The following is a 17776-nucleotide window of genomic DNA, read 5'->3' on the forward strand; positions in this document are numbered from 1 at the left end:
ACAAACTGCTCTCGTGCCCTCCAGCTCCTCATTCTACTGCACAATGGCCTCTCGCACTATCGTGGCCTTCTTTCTCAACGCTAGAAGGTCGGCCTAAAACTAATGAAATTGGGGAGGGCAGTTATCATCTGTAAACCCGGTCACTGCTTTGGGCCCCTCCATCTCTTCTGATACCTTGTCAACGACGTGTATGCCTCCAGGCACCTCATCAACTTGTTGTGGGCGACCATCACCTAGAACCTCGGTCATAGCACTGGGTACCTCATCAATTGTCGGCATCTCATCAATAGATGGCCCTCCGAGTGTATGCTCTACTCCCTCAACCAAGGTGTTAGCTGGAACTACCAAAGAGGTCTCCAACAATGGTGACTCCTGCGCCACACTGGGTATATCGATGTGCCCCTCACCATCCTGCATGCCCTCTTGCTCAACCTCCTCCTCAAGCTCCTGACATCTAAATCCCAATCTCCACCAACAGAAATGCCCCCTGGTCTCACCCTCTAACTGCCCTCCTCTACAAGATGATCTCGTCCTTGACTTATGCTTCTCCTTCTCTGGCTCATCCAGAAAATGAGGCATGGTAGGACAGCCAAATTGGCCATACGTATGGGTGTTGTACTGTTGGGATGTGTGTGCTTGGCTTCTTTGCTAGTTTTGTACCATTTGCTACATCCCCTCTAAGACCTGTTGGTTTTGCCTCCTCAACTTTCGATTTTGCCTCATCAACTCCTCCATGATCTCCTATGTACTTTTCCCTTACTGTGTCATTGGAGTGCCCATAAATTCACTAGTCAATATGCATGCATGGCCAAAACCTTCATGATCTTGCTAGCTTCCCAACAGTTGGCCAAGATCATGCTCTGATACCACTGTAATGTTTCAAATTGGAATCTTAACAATGATATTTAAGCAAGAACACAATGCAACACAGAAAACTCAAACAACAATTAACACCAATAAAATTTACACCAGAAACGCGCCAAACTAAGCCATTTTATTATCAAGAGGAGAGTTTTCCAAAGCAAGCTAAACAACCCCAGGTGGGAAAATATGTTGCCTGGATGTAAGAAAATGTTTTCTCCTCAAGTTCTGCATTGGCCCTGGATTTCTGCGACTGTTGGTTGGAAAGAACCCCTATTTGAGCCCCCTAGAATGCTTAGAAAATTCTACCAAATTAATCTTAGGCTCTCCCCCACAAACCCATAAAAGCCCAGAAAGGGTTTTGGCAAATTCTACCAACCACCTAGGACCCAAAATTTCAACTCACTTCTCCCCACTGTCTGCCAAATATTTGTTGTTTGGGGCACCAAAACTCCCCCAAAAATTCTGCAAAATTAGGAGCCAGTTCCTTAACCCCTGACTGACAAAACCCATAAATGTTTTGGGCTAATTCTGACCTCCCGGAATTACCCAAAAATGGTGCTACGCCCTCCTTGGCAGAAACTGTGTCCCTCACAACCACAACTGCTAAATATGGCACTTATCCCTCCTCAATCCGTTGTAGAACTGCCCTAAAAATTTACCTGGAAGAAGTGAGAATTTCCTTCCAAAATTCGGCACAAGAGAGATGAATCCAGCCCCACGAATTTTGCCCAGTGACACTTCTGCGCAGTCCCTAGAATGGCAAATTTGGCTCTCTCAAGAGCAGCAACTTCCAGCCTTGAAATTCTCCACAATTGTTGGTCCACCCTTAGTGAAATTTCTCCTAAATCCTCTAGCCAAAATACCCCTTGAAACTCCCTCAACTCAGTGGTACGATTTATGCTACTGCATCCTCCTGTAAGCTCAAATTTGCTGAAGCAAGAGCTGATATGACCCACAAACTCCAGCAAATCTCTTCCCACTAAGTCCTGAAATTCTCTTCTAGGGCGGCACTCTACGTCCACCAAATAAAGAGCTGAGATTTTTTGCCCAGAAATTGCCTTGTGCTAAGCAACAATGGTAGTCTTGGCTAAACAGCTCAAGAGTACTCTAATTCATAAATTCAAATTGTCAAAAAGCCCCCAAAATGATGCCTCTTCCTCATATTTATCTTTTCTTCCCCCTTTCTCTCCTTGTGGGCCCTACCAATTCGACCTCCTTCTCCCTAGCTCGATATTCCTAAGGGGTTTGAATCCCCTTTTTGGGCGGCCCCTACATCCCACTACTAATTTAATTTTTCCTTTTCTCTAATGTTGGTGGCCTCCATCTATCCAAAAATTAAGTGGAGACTCCCTCCACCTACTTTTCCTAAGTTTACCTGCCAAAATATTTCCCAACGCCCATTGGAAAAAATGGAAATTCTTCTTAGCAAAATTAATTTAATTGGGGACATTACACTGCCAATTGAATCCCAATCTTCTTGTCGCAATATATCACTGTAGTGTCTAAGACCTGCTCGAATAGCTCTCCAAAGAGCTTCCTCAACCAAACTGCTTCGCAGCTAGCCATGTTGGTGGCAATGTACTCTGCCTTAGCAATAGTCAGTGCTACGGACTTCTGCTTGATGCTCATCCAAGATATCGCGACAAATTCAAGGCTAAAACAACATCCAGACATATTCTTCTTGTCGACAACGTTTCTTGCCCAGTCAACATCGATATATCCATGAAGTTGAACATCTCTAGCAAAATATCTCAAACCAAGGGTGATCATCCCACGCAAATATCTCAAAATGTGTTTGGCAGCAACCCAATGTGCATGGAGAGGCTCGGTCATGAATTGACTCAACATGTTCACTGCATAGCATATGTCCGGATAGGTGTTTACTAGGAACATCAGAGCACAATCAATTGTCTATATTCAGATGGATTCACCAAATCAAGTCCTACTGGTTCTCCTTATAGCTTCTTGAAATTCATTTCCATCGGTCTGGGTAGGGACTTGCATTCTGTCATTCCAAATCTCTCCAACAATTTCACGACATATTTTCCTTATGAAAGGAAAATATCATCAGGCCTCTGCCACACCTCGAGGCCTAGAAAGTAGTGCATGAGTCCAAGGACCTTCATCTTGAATTTAGAGGCTAACTCCCTCTTACACTCGATCATCAAGGGCTCACTACCGATCAAGAATAGATCGTGAACTTATAAAACCAAAATCAACAGCATACCTTGGACTACCTTGAAGTAGAGGCTGGGATCGGCATTTCTTCTTGTGAATCCCAGCTTCACCAAGTAATTGACTATGCGAGCGTACCATGCTCTAGGGGCTTGCTTCAAACCATACAATGCCTTCTTCAACCTACAAACATGTGTCTTTCGGTCCTCTACTTCAAATCCATGTGGTTGTTCAACGTAGACTTCTTCCTGTAACATGTCATGAAGGAATGTTGCCTTCACATCTATCTGATGAAGGGTCCATCCTTGACTTGTAGCATGAGCAACTATCGAACGAATGGTTGTATATCGAGCCATAGGTACAAATATATCGTCATAATCTTCTCCCTCTTTCTAGGAGACACCTCTGGCCACGAACCTTGCCTTACATTTCCCAATGCTTCCATCAACACCATGTTTAATCTTGAATAGCCATTTGGAAGTCACCGCAGATTTCCCCTTCGGTCTCGGCATAACATCCCATACGTCAATCTTCATAATTTATTCATATTCTTCAGTGGTGGCATCCTTCCAAACTTGTTCTTTCACGGCTTCTTCAAAGGTGGGAGGTTCGGCTTGAATCATAATGCTCATAGTTGCAACTTATCCCTAGTACCTGCATGGCTTCTTACTTTCTCTAAATGATCTTCTAACTAGAATGCATCTCTTGTCATCCTGTAATGTGTCACGAAGCCAAAGTGGCCTCTTCCTAGCAAGATGATCAATGTCTCTCTCGGATTTAGGCATGGAAGGACCATCTAAAATATTTATATCATCATTCTTCTTCTCAGGAGGAGGAGGTGGAGGAAGGTCCCTTACTTTCCCAAGGGCAACATCTTCGTTAAACATTACATCCCTGTTAATTTCGACCTTCCTTTAACCAGGAATATATATTTGTTTTAGAATCTTCACAATATCCAACAAACTTATCTTTTCTTCCCATGACTTCCAACTTGTTTATTTTGTCCTTCGGCACATGGAAATATACGAGGCTACCAAAGATATGAAGATGACCAACATTGGGCTTGATACCTGTGAATACTTCTTCAGGGGTCTTGTTGTCCAATGCTTGATGAGGCACCCTGTTTTGAACATATACAACAACATTTGTTGCTTCTCCCCAAAGGAACTTTGGTAACTTTTGATCATGGAGCATGGAACGAGCGGCTTCTATAATAGACCTGATATTTCTTTCAGCCACTCCATTTTGTTCGGGATTATAGGGCACAATTCTCTTTCTTGATACCTTCCTTCATACAAAAATCAATGAACTCATTCGAAATGTACTCTTCACAGTGGTCGAACCTAAAGATCTTAATTTTCTTCCCTGTTTGATTTTCAACCAAAGCTTTGAACTCTTGAACATTTCGAAGACTTCATCCTTGTGCTTCAAATAATATATCCACGTCTTTTTTGAGAAGTCATCAATGAAGGTGATGTAGTAGAGATGACCACCAATAGAATGTATGGCCATCGGTCCACATATGTCAGAATGAATGAGTTGGAGGATGTCATTCGTATTATTCTTGCTAGATGTGAACATTTTTGAATCTAACACATCAGAAACCCCTACTGCATTTTCTGGTTTATTATCTCCTACTTGTTCTTTACATTAACAAGTTATTTAAAAGCACAAATATCGAAGTAAACACAAATGCAGCGTTCACAAATATGCAGATCAACAATTGAAATAAACTGAGACAACATAAGGGGCACCATTATTTTTGTACAATCGTCCCCGGAAAAACCCAATGCAGGAAAACCGGTGCAGCATGTAGAGGGTTTTATTATTAAGCAGATTCTGAATACAACTAAGGTGCTAGAAATGGCTCACCCTTCAAAGAATATCCTTGGCAGCAATACCTCTATCCAGAGATAGATATTCCGGCAAATCAGCAGCCGGATGAACAATCCTCCAGTGATTGCGGTTGTTCCTTGTGTTGGACAGTGAAAGCTGCTCCACACAATCCTCTGGAACTGCGTCACCCTCTTCAAAACTGCGACACCCTCTCCCAACTAATCTGCTCTTAGTCTGCTCCACAAACTTCCTCAGCACAGCCTCTGAAGCTCTTTGTGTCAATTGCAACAGCCTCTATGGCCTATGTGTCAGCTTATTTAGCCCTCTGCGTCCTCTACGTTGACCTCCTTAGCCTCTGCGTCAACCCTTGTTGCCTCTGTGTCAGCCTTCTTAGGCTCTGCGTTGCCTCTTCCAGCACTATGTTGCCTCTTTGGTATGTATTCTTCGGCTTCCTGCCAAACTGCTCCTCATTGCAACTGATCAATTGTTCAATTTCCTCAGCAAACCTCGCCCCAAAAAATCAAACTGACTGATCTCTCTTGGTGTCTTGGTGTGTCTCCAACTGACCCTCAAGCCTCCTCTTATATTTTTCCCATTGACAATTCAACAGCCGAGATTAACTCCCTAATCAATGGCTAAGATTAGATCTGGCTTGATCCTCGTTATTTAGAGCTTTCTCACCCATATTATATAATACACATTAATATTTTAATTTTCCTAAGTTTAGACTTAGGAACCCCATTAAAAATATTAATTATTTTAATATCTCCTCATCTGGGTGGAATTTCTCCAAACGATTTATAGGTCTTGGAGATCTCATGTGCCTTAGCCTCTCCACCAATTTTCATGGCTAGAGCACATCCGATGCTACCAAAAATCAACACTCCTTCTTAGCGAGGAATGTGCTCTAGTAATGCTTCACCATAGAAACATCACACTGATCCTTCGCATCAGTACCTGTGTTGATGCTCGGCTTGTTGCCTCACACCCCTGCACTGCTACTTCCTGTACTACCGCCCATGACACTGCCACTACCACTGCTACATCTATACTATAGTTCCCTCTCAAAATGTTGCCCCATGCTGCCCATAGCACTGCCACTACTAATTGTTGCACTGCAACTCAGTTACCGAGAAGTAAGTAACTGACTTCACCCAAACACTGACATCTTGGTCAATCTGGAAGCCCCGTGATGTTGAAGCTACCTCAGCTGCTATCATGTGCTCCCCTGCTGCCACTGCGCTGCTGCAAACACCTATGTGCCTCTCGCACTACTACAACCTCCACTGCGTTGCATCAGATTTTGGCACTCTAGCACTGTTATTGTTGCTTCATCACACCTTGCTCCACCTGACACCTGTCATCATGCTATTGTCTTTAAGGGCTCCCGTAGCCGAATATGATCCAAGAGTTTGAGCACCTCAAGGATCCTGCCCCTAGTATGTAGTCCTCTTGAATACAACTCGATGTCTCCCACCTCTTCTCTAGAGGTGCATGAGCACTCATGGCACGGTCGTAATCAGTCTCAACCTCTTTCTCCACCTTAGCTGGAGCTACCTTCGAATCGGAAGCCTCTCCCTAGTTTTTCTTCCTGGGACACTGGGATGCATAATGTCCCAGCTCCCCACAGTGGAAGCACTTCACCTTGGAGATGTCCTTCTTCTTCCTTTTCCCTTGATGTCCCGCAGATGCTAGAGCCGCATCCTCCTCCTCCTCTTTCTTGACTCGAACTCCCTTACCTCTACTCCCCGCCTTGGTCAACCTCCTGATCTCTTCCTATTGAAGAGCTGCCCACATCTCTTCCCAACTAGGGAGAGTTGCTCTGCCCAAAATGCTTTGAACAAACATTTCCCAGTCCTCGAAGACTGCATTCAGAACAATCATGACCATAAACTCTGGATCCGGTGTAGATCCTACGGAAGTAAGCTAGTCGCAAATTCCTTGCAAACTGAGGAGGAAGTAATCTATCTCCTCTCCTTTCTGCATCTGATATGACAGTTGATTTTCCAATAGCATCTTTCGTTGCACGACAGAGCCCTGGTATAACGTGGTCAGCGCCTCCCACATCTCCCTTGTTGTGTTCTTCTCAGCAATATGTGGTATGACATGATCTTTGACCTCATCTAAGATCATGCATTTCGCCTTCGCCATGGCCTCCTCATACTTCTCATTTGCATTCGGGTCAACTAGGACAGCTACGGTTTTCAAGGCGTAGTCCTTGATGCAATGTTTATCCAGGATTGCCAAGATCATGGCCTTCCAAATGACAAAATTGGAAACCCCATCCAATCTGTCATGATCCCTCAATCTGTTTACTGTCATCTTTGCTCCTCTTCTAGACTCCCTCTGAGTCTCGACTTCCCTCCTGGAAATCCTCTTTCCAACTATCAAATCACTCCTCTCCAATCCCCCTTTGCTGCTACAACTCAGATTTGGATTTCTTGGCTAGAAATTCGTCGAGGTAGTGCTTCCCTCTACCTTGGTTTTGTCTCCTTAGACATTGTTCTGCTCAGACAGAAACATCGTCCCACCAGCTCCTCAAATCACAATTTGCACAGCTCCCTTCGCCCCGACAACTAAAGAATCTGAGCCCTCCTAGCTCTGCGCAATCACAGTGAGAGTTGGATCAGCGCCTCCTGGCCTCAGCGTCAATCCTTCCTGACTGAGAAAGATGATTGGGCACTGCATAGGCCTAATATGCCCCTCCTCTGCCTCTGCACTGGCTCTCCTCCTAGCTCAGAATGCTGACGCAGGCTATGCGTGAGCCTCTGCATCATCCTCTTAGCACTGCGTCACTCCTCTTGCCTCTTCAGCTCTGGAACAACGCTCTCTCGGGACAACTGCTTCACTGCTACAAATCCTCAGATTTCTCCTGTTGGTGTCTAGAGCCCTCCTTGATCTACAATCGCTCTGATACCATGTGAAAAATTTTGAATCTAACACATCAGAAACCCCAACTGCATTTTCTGGTTTACTATCTCCTACTTGTTCTTTACATTAACAAGTTATTTAAATGCATAAATATCGAAGCAAACACAAATGCAGCCTGCACAAATATACAGGTCAACAACTAAAATAAATTGAGACAACACAAAGAACACCATTATTTTTGGACAATTGTTTTTCCAAAAATCAAATGCAGGAAAATCGATGCATCATGTAGAGGGTTTTATTATTAAGCGGATTTTGAATACAACTAGGGTGCCAGAAATGGCTCACCCTTCAGAGAATATCCTTGGCAGCAATACCTTTATCCGGAGCCAGATATTCTGGCAAATCGACAGCCAAATGAACAATCCTCCAGTGATTGCAGTTGTTCCTTGTGCTAGACAGCGAAAGCTACTCCACGCACTCCTCTGGAACTGCGTCACCCTCTCCCGGCTAATATGCTCTCAGTCTACCCCATAGACTTCCTCAGCGCAGCCTCTGAAGCTCTCTGCGTCAGCCACTATGGCCTCTACATCAGCTTCTTTGGCCCTTTGCGTCCTCTGTGCTGGCCTCCTTAGCCTTTGCGTCAACCCTTGTTGCCTCTGTGTCAGCCTTCTTAGGCTATGTGCTGCCTCTTCCAACACTCTGTTGCCTCTCTGATATGTATTCTTCGGCCTCCCGCCGAACTGCCCCTCACTGCAACTGATCACTTGTTCGATTTCCTCAGCAAACCTCGCCCCAGAAAATCGAACTGACTAATCACTCTTGGTGTCTTGGTGTCTTGGTCTGTCTCCAACTAACCCTCAAGCCTCCTCTTATACTTTTCCTGTTGACAATTCAAAAGTCGAGATTAAGTCCCTAATCAACGGCTAAGATTAGATTTGGCTTGATCCTTGTTATTTAGACTTTCTCACCCATATTATATTAATACACATTAATATTTAATTTTCCTAAGTTTAGACTTAGGAACCCCATTAAAAATATTAATTATTTTAATATCTCTTCATCCTGGTGGAATTTCTCCAAACAATTTCTGGGTCTTGGAGATCTCATGTGCCTTATCCTCTCCACCAATTTTCATGGCTAGAGCACATTCGATGCTACCAAAAATCAACACTAGAGGGGAATGGTCCCCTTGTCTTCTTTCCACTGGCACAAACTGGACATACTCCACCATGATGGGCTTGAACATCATGAATTCTAGAGACCAATTTCTTCAATTTCAAGAGAGCATTATCATGAAGATGGGCCAATCTTTGGTGCCATATCTTGCTTAGATGATTAGTATCATGGACCAATGCTAGAAGATGTCTACTAGTGACTCTATAGAGTCCTTCAAATCTCGATCCCAATGTGAATGCATCTCTCATAAAGGATCCAACAAGCCAAGTAAGAACATTTCCCTTGATGAAGGCAACCCTCATCCCTTTGTCTTCCAAAGCAGATATTGATACCAAATTCTTCTTAAACCCTGGTACATACATTACATCATGGAGCAAAACAAATTCCCCATAATCCAAATGAAATTTGACAGACCCAAAACCTTTAATGGGATGAGTGGAGTTGTCTCCAAGAATAATTTTCAAATTTGACTCCCTCTCTACCAAATTAGAGAGAACTTCCTTATACCTAGAGAAATGATGAGTGGCCCCAATATCAACCAACCAACTATCCCACAAATCCAGAGGAGAGGAGCTAGTGAGAGTAGAAATAATGATATATTCAGATTGATTAGCAACATTACTTTCATACCTGGAATATCTTGACTTCTTTTGAGGACGATGATATTCTTCATGATCACTTTGAGCATCTCTTCTTCTTCTTTCATCTCTTCCATTGCAATCATTCCTTTGATCATCTCTTCTTCAATCATTGAACCTGTTATTGTTGCTTCTAGTGTTGTAGCGTAGCCCGTGTTCTTCTCAGGGCAATCTAGAAAATAGTGACCTTTCTTGTGACAATTGTAGCATTCAATGTGCGATGATTCTCTTTCATTCCTTCTTTTTGAATTTCGAGGAGGAGGCTTCCTTGAATTTGATGGACCTCCTTTTCCTTTCTTCTTCTTGTTATGAGTGACGAATGCAACAGGTTCTCCTTCTTCATGCTTTTGTATCTTGCCTCTTGATATCATCCTTGATTCTTCTTGAGTGAGATTTCCAACAATCTCATCAAATGAAGGGAAACTATTGTTGTTGCTTATAGCAGTAATGAAGGTTTCCCAAATAGGAGGGAGACCTCTAAGGGTTACAATCACCAATTCCCTGTCAGACATAGTTTCCCCAACTCTCTGCAATTGATCTTTAAGACGAGATATCCTCATAATGTAGGATTGCATAGATTCTCCTTTATTCATCTTCATATCTTTGAGTTGATATTTCAAGGAGAGGATTTCATTCAAATTGTTGACTTCATACATGCCAGCTAGCTTATCATACATGTCCTTAGACTTCTTCAAATTCCCAACATAAGCAAGTAAATTATCTTATAAACCATCAGCTATAATTTGCTTTGCTTTTAACTCACCTTTCTTGTACTTATTCTTGGCAACAACAGAAGCATTCTCTGAAGGCTCGGGTACCTTTCCTTGAATGTATTCCAAAACATCATTGTTATCAACTATGATCTCCAACTTGATCTTCCAAGCAGCAAAGTTAGATGAGTCACCCAACTTCTCATTTTCCTTGAAGAAAGAGGAAGACATCTTGACTTGATTAGATAGGCTCCTTCAACTTTCCAAAGATGATTGCTTCAATTCTTGTCTCCTTTTGGGCTTGTCCTTCACCTTAGCTCTGATACCATGTTAAATTTCACACTGCTCTATGTTGATTCAATTACTTTAGCCCAATTCAATTCTTCAATTAGTAATCTTTCAACAATAATTAATATTTCCAATCATCAACAGTAATTGAAGATAGAACAGTAAATGCAATGACAAAGGAGACAATTAACACATCAACAAGAGACACCAGATTTTCATTCAATGACCAAGGAAAAACCCATTATGGGGAAAACCCTTTGAAATTCTTATTCTATTAGATTGTCATAAAATGTTCAACAGAGAGTACAATGAGCCAATACAAAATCATCTATCAAAATTAACCCAACAACATTCAGAAATATGTTCCCAACATCAATATTTATCAGAGACAACTTTTCTTGCTTGCGGTCAAATGTCAAATTGTAACCCTAGATCCCAACCGCGTGGAGGAGGAGATATGCATGCGGTTGAGAGCTTCCAACCACACGGATGAGCTTGTGTGCCTACGATTGTAACCAAAATTTGTCTGTGTCAAGCCTACGGTTGGAAATTCAAACCCTAAACACACATGTGAGCTTCAAACCCTACAATTTCGGACTTGTACGAACTAATCTCCGCGACCCAACCTCATACTTGTGCAAACCGATCAATGAAGAAGAGAAGAAAAAGATGTTTGGTGATGGCCAAATGAGCTTGAGGTCACTTGTATTTATAGGCTTACAAGGGTGTCCATTTCCCTATTAGCGCCGACCTGTCCTTCTGTCACTTGTATTTATAGGCTTATGCTAGGGTTTCATAAATGTATACAAGGACTTGCTGACTTCTAGGGCTTGCCATTATCAATGACACAAAGGACTAGCTTCAACAATGCTAATGACATCATATTGACATCAATGGCAACCTTATCCAATCCTACTCGTGCCCCTTCTAGATAAGGAAAGAAAAGCCCAAGGATAATTACATTTGAATAAAAGGAACTGATGACCACCAAAGTGAAATAAAGTAACAAGCATAACTTCCAACATCATGATTCATTCTCTGACTTCAACCCATAATCCTTACTTAAATGCCTAATACATTAAATGTAAACACTTTGTATGAAACAATGACTAATGTACCTCATGTGTGTTAAACCACCATCATCGGATGAGTATGTTGATCAGGTGAATGAGCTGAGCATATGAAGAATAAGAGGCATCTCAGGAGCTGCTGTATGTGGAGAATGCTGGTCATCATCTCTACAATGATATTTTCTGTCAAGAATATGTGTAGCTGCTAGCTAGAAATCTGTATCATTCTCCTGAGGTTACCCATGTATATGGATGGGTAACATAGCTTTGTTTTGTATTGTTCCCTTCTAGTTATATTATCTAATTTTCTGACCATTGACACTAACAGGAGTGACAGTAGTTGGAAATGATTGGAAAACATTGATTAAGGCACTTATCTGATAACAGAAACAGATGCCTCATAATTATATCAAAAAGTCCTCTATGAAAAGATGATCTTAGCTACAGCCCATCCACTGACAGTCCTGGGACCTTTCCTCCACCACCTTCTACCACTGAAGGAACTGGTTGCTAGATTTTCTTTTTTATTACTCTCATAAATACAGAGGAATGAAACAACAGAAACCTGCACAGTTTTTTTGTTGGATGCATAAAAGATATCTAAAATACATCATCCAACAGCTCTCTTTTAGTACAACTTACTATGGTAACATATGACATGAATTTAGCCCCGAGCGCTAGCTCAATTGGGCAAGTTCCCATCACTAAAGCACCTCGCTAATGGAGGTCATGGGATCAAATCTCCTCGACGTGCTCGGGGTTAGGCTCTGCTATTAAGCCGGTGGAATGTGAACCCTTCAGGTGGATCTGCCCAGATATTTCCTTGGAAAAAAAACATATGACATGAATTTTGAGATATAGTAATACTTCAGATAAAAGGAAGCATATTGTCATTCCTTACCTCTTGACATATTTGTCCAAGGCCTTGGGCAACTCAGTAGCTTTGACATCTGAGAAAAGAAGACAAGTGAGAAAGCAGTTTCTTACAACAAATACTAGAAAATAATAGTTGTGAAATTCAAGCAACAGTCTATGTGTTTTAACCTTATGCAAACTCTGAAGTTAAGGAAAAATATGCTTAAATTACTCTTATTAAACTACAATCAAAATACAGCATATTACAAAATGTCGGGTTACAAATGGACCATCACCATGATGTCAAAATAGGGGTAACACTATAAATCCCCTGTTCATAAATGCCTAGTCCCAAATGGGATGTCAACAAAACCAACCATTGGCCCAAATTTCAGCACAACTGTAAAATAATATGAAGTCTGAAATCAAAGTCCCAAAGGGTGAGGCAAATCAACATCATGTGTTAGAAAAACGTGCTCTAATACTATGTTAGAAAACAAAGAGAGGAAAGCTCAACAATCGTTTAATCTCCTATAAGCATGCATCATTAAGATAAGAAAATCAAGAGAATAAATTACAAGAGACAAGCACCAGTACTGATAGAGGTAAAATCCCTACAATGTGTAGAGGCAGCATCCACTATCAAAGATGAATCACTTCATTAATATCCAAATGCTGTTCCAATAAAATTCCATGATTCCTCGACCATAGTGATCCATAAAATGTCACAGGCATCCCGATGTACATTTTGTCACCTTAGATCTTAATACTTTCAATCAACTTCTTTGGCTTACGACAAGATTTTCCTTCATTCTGTGCATTTTAATTTCAATTTTGTCATCTTATGTCAACAGATATTACTGCAGTACTCTAGCCAGAGTTGTGCTCTATTCACTTAATGCTATTGTGTACTCTAATCAAAGAACTTGTTGCAACAAATTCACCAATCACATACAAAATAGAAGTTAGGACCAATGTTGCAAATATCATTTTGGTGAATATGTCATTGAAGGTGTAGAAAGAACATCTCAAAAATATTAATAAAATATCAAAAATTATCAGAAAAAATCGATAACAATAAGCTTAGACCTACAGAACTCTTAAAATGTCAGACAAATCAGAAACCTGAAAAATTTGGGAGAAATTGGAGAAATTTGCAACACTGATTAGAACATAGACAATTTACCCTATGAGAAAACTCCAACAACAAATAAGAGGCTTGCTCAACTCTTTATTAATTTTCCAAAAATGTAAGTTAGAAAGAGATCTATTGCCCCCTCGAGGGTAACTACTTCCAGAGCCACCCTTTCATGGAGTGTGGTATTGTTGCTTGCATCAGCTCTCTTGCTTATCTCCTCTGGACCTCAGACTTGTTCTTTCAGTTTTCTCCTTCAAATATATGATGATTTTATCTCACTCCTCCATAGTTTTTCAAATAACTCAGATATGGTATATCAGCTCCTTTCTTCTCTTAAACCTCAAGTGACACGTGCACTTACACATGGTGCACTGTGCTTTCATTGCACATGATCATGCTACTTTGGTTTAGTTTGTCCACTTTAGTTGTTGTGCTACGGCCTCATGTGTGGTTTCCGGCTTAGATATGGTGTGATGGCTTCTTATCTAGTTGTGAACATGGCAAACATTTAGTAACACTTCATAAACTAGCAATTTTATTATTTGTCTCATTGTACCATGGGAGACATAATTTTCCTTTAGATAAGCATTGTCACATCTTAAGTCAAGTCATACCACTAGATATTCGATGCAATGGCACCAATGCTATCATGAGTGGATACCTAGATTCAATGGCACTAACGCTATCACTACTGAAAAGCACATACATGACTTCTATTGGGCAGTGAGTGCTAGGCTTATAATGGAAGAAGATATTGTCATGATGCTATTTTCCCTCACATTTGATGAGAATACTCGAGATTGGTATCTTACTTTGCCTCAAGGTAGCATTCCTAATTGGGATACCTTTCACGCTGGATTCAAGAGGAGATGGGCTTCAGCATTAGATAGAGGTCTTTTCCTTGAGAGATTCCTTGTAGCCACAAAAACTAAGAAAGAAACTATGAAGGAATTCACTCAAAGATTTGATAACCTCCTTAGAGAGATCCCTAATAGATTTAGACCTTCTGATGATACTATTCTTGATAGATGTATTAGATCTCTCCATGGACATCTGAGATATGCCCTTATGGACAAGAACCCCAAGGACTTAGTAGAGGCTAAGAAGATCAATGTTGGAGTTGAGCAGAATTTGAATGATTCAAGAATTGAACTATTTAACTATCCTAGGGTTATGATTGATCCTGAGACCAAATCTAGCTCTCAAGTTGATCTGGTCATACAAGCATTTTCTCAAAAGTTTCATAAGCTCACCAATGAGTTGATCCAAGGTCAAAAGACACTTGTGAACAAAGTGTCCATGATAGAGAGGGAGAAGGGATCTCAGCCTAGTTTTCCTCCTAAAGCTCAATTCAATAAGGACAAGTCCTTCAATAGAAAGACTACTGAGGGAGACCATGCCACTCAACAAAGTGTTCCAAACACCCTTGCCCCAACCAGCCTAGTTGGACAAGGAGAGTTCCCTTAGTGCCAACCTTCTGAGGAGCCTCAATCCCAAGAAGATAGTCTTTATAATCAAGAAGAGGAGGTAAAAAAGCCTTAGCACTTGAATAAAGTAAATGATATTGCTCCCTTCAACATATTGCTTAGGGACACCTACTTCCACCCAGAGCCCAACCAAGACGATAATGCTACCAATAGTAATCAAGCTAAACCTGTGCTAGCAATTGAAAATGGTGGAAGATTTAAAGGTATCCAATATTCTAGAAGGAATAATGATCAAGCCCAAGCAAGTACTAGTTCAAGTGATCCATCTCAAGGGAAGGACAATTCCCAAGTGCAGCCTCAAAATAAATCGAAGCCAAAACCCGGGAATAATGATATTGCACTAGATGTTGACATGAGTAATGTTTTGGCCAAGGTGAATGTTCAAGTCCCCCCAATGGAGATGGCAAAACTTCCTCCCCAAAGGAAGCAAATTAGGAAGGCTTTGGTTTTGAAGATGAGCCTAATGACCCTCCTGTTATTTTACAAAATATGTGCTTTAACAAGAAAAATGGAGGTCATGAGCCCTTCTTATTGTCCCTAGTGATTAATAACCTTATACTTCATAATTGCATGCTTGATTCAGCTGCTTTTGCTAATGCCATGCCATTGACAGTCATGCATCAGTTGGAAATGAACATCACTAGGCCATATAAGAATGTGTGTGGTTTTGACTCCAAGTCTATTCCTGTGCATGATCTCATTAAAAATGTGAAGGTATCTCTAGCAGCTAATAAGGACATTGTCATATTAATGGATAATGTAGTCATTCATGTGTCGGATACCTGGGGCATGTTATTATCAAGAAAACGGCATGCTTCAATAGGTGGACAATTACAAATGGATCTATCATATGCCACTATTCCCAATTCTTAAAGGACACCATTTGTGCTCTATAGGGAACCTCAGTTGCCTGATCATGTTGAAGAAATTGAACCATTCCCTTTTCCCACTCCTATTAGCAGTGAGATCAATGTCATCAAAAAGCCAAATGTTGTGAGTCAAAAGCCTCCTAGTAGCTCCTCAAAATCAATAAAGCCTCCTGCTTCTCAAGAGGTCTGCCATATCAAGGAATCTAACTCAAGGTCAACCATTTCTAAGAAGCAATGGGTCGAAAACCCAAAAGGGAATACCAAGTAGGTGATCTCGCTTTGGTGGATAAGGACCTTTGTTAGAATCCATGGGAAAGTAAGTGTGGGATACTTTTACATTTCCAAACTGGATGGTGAACTTTTTCCTTCTCTGTTGAAAGGGAGCCACCATACTTTCTTTGATGGAAACTGACACATATTTATCAAGCATAGTAGTTAGCTGCATTGCATATTGTTTGAGCATTCTAACATCATTCATATCATGTTTCATGCTAGAATAGTTTGCACTTAGAATATATTTTATTTGTTGTATGGGTTTTATTATCTTCATATAAAACAATACCCTACACCCAGTGCACATACTCCCAAACAAGTTGATTGCAATGTTACAAGTCTACAAGCCCAGGGATTGTTGGAGTTTTTATGAACTCCCCGTTCGAGCATATGAATCATGCACTCTACAATGAACTCATGTCCCCGAGTTGAAGCCAGATGTTACCCACCAAAATGGGTAACCCCGTAGGATAAAACTTTTCTCCTATTCTTGACAGCCAACCAGTCAGCCATGCAGCCAAAAGCCCTTGACAACCACCACTAGCTGATAATATTCCATGTATCTCTACCAGTTGCATTAGCGATCTACTCCTCATCCATCCGGCATAAGCACATGGACAAAGGTGGGCTTCCTCTCAAAATGTACTTTGATTATTTCGCAATCAAGTGATTATGCTTGTTTGTCGTTGGGCATTTGATAATGATTATGGGGTGATCTGGAAGAAGGATGGGCTTTGGTCGTGATCTTGTTCTCTCACCTTAAATAGGGGGTTATTATACGATCCTAATCCAGTGGGACCTCCCTTAATGACCCAAACGGTATAGGAGGGGCACTACTCGAGAAACCCTGGTTGAGATAGTGTAGTTCCATTCCCCCATATATCATACTTAACACTTTCCATCTTACATGGCAAGTCCATATCTCACCTCCATTCTTCAGGTTCAACATGTCACAAGTTATTTGGAATTTGGCACCCATATGTCCACATACCAAGGTAGGGCCTAGAAACTTTGCCCTAGGAGGTTGATGCAACTAAAATAAATAGAAAGATCATATAATGGCCATAGCAAAACTAAAAGAAAGAAAATCAAAATGGAAAATATGGTCAGGGACATACAAATTAATGTGGGCAAACGCCTAGCATGAGCTCTACCTCACTCATATGGCCATCACCCGATTCATGGGTACATGTTGCTCCATTACATCAAAAGGAGGAACCCTTGCATGTCCCAACCTCGATGAGCAATGAACCAACTCATCATTAAGGGGCTGCTATATCATTCAAAGCAAGCTCTAACCCTTGAGCTATGAGCAGTACTACAAAGAAAAATCAAGAAACAGTAAAAGGCACATGAAATGGGTGGAAAAACAAAGGCCAAGTTTGCAACTCATGCATCGACGAATGCTCCCTCCTCACATCTATACACTCAAGATGTGGATACCCCCATCATTTAGTCCCTTTGACCTTGGCACTTGGCCATGAAGCCTTATCCCCTCTGTTACCATCATTATTATTCACTAA

The sequence above is a fragment of the Pinus tabuliformis genome, chromosome 7 (genome assembly GCF_031772625.1).
Source record: "Pinus tabuliformis cultivar Carrire ecotype Pingquan chromosome 7, CPIR1, whole genome shotgun sequence".
NCBI classification, from domain to species: Eukaryota; Viridiplantae; Streptophyta; class Pinopsida; order Pinales; family Pinaceae; genus Pinus; species Pinus tabuliformis.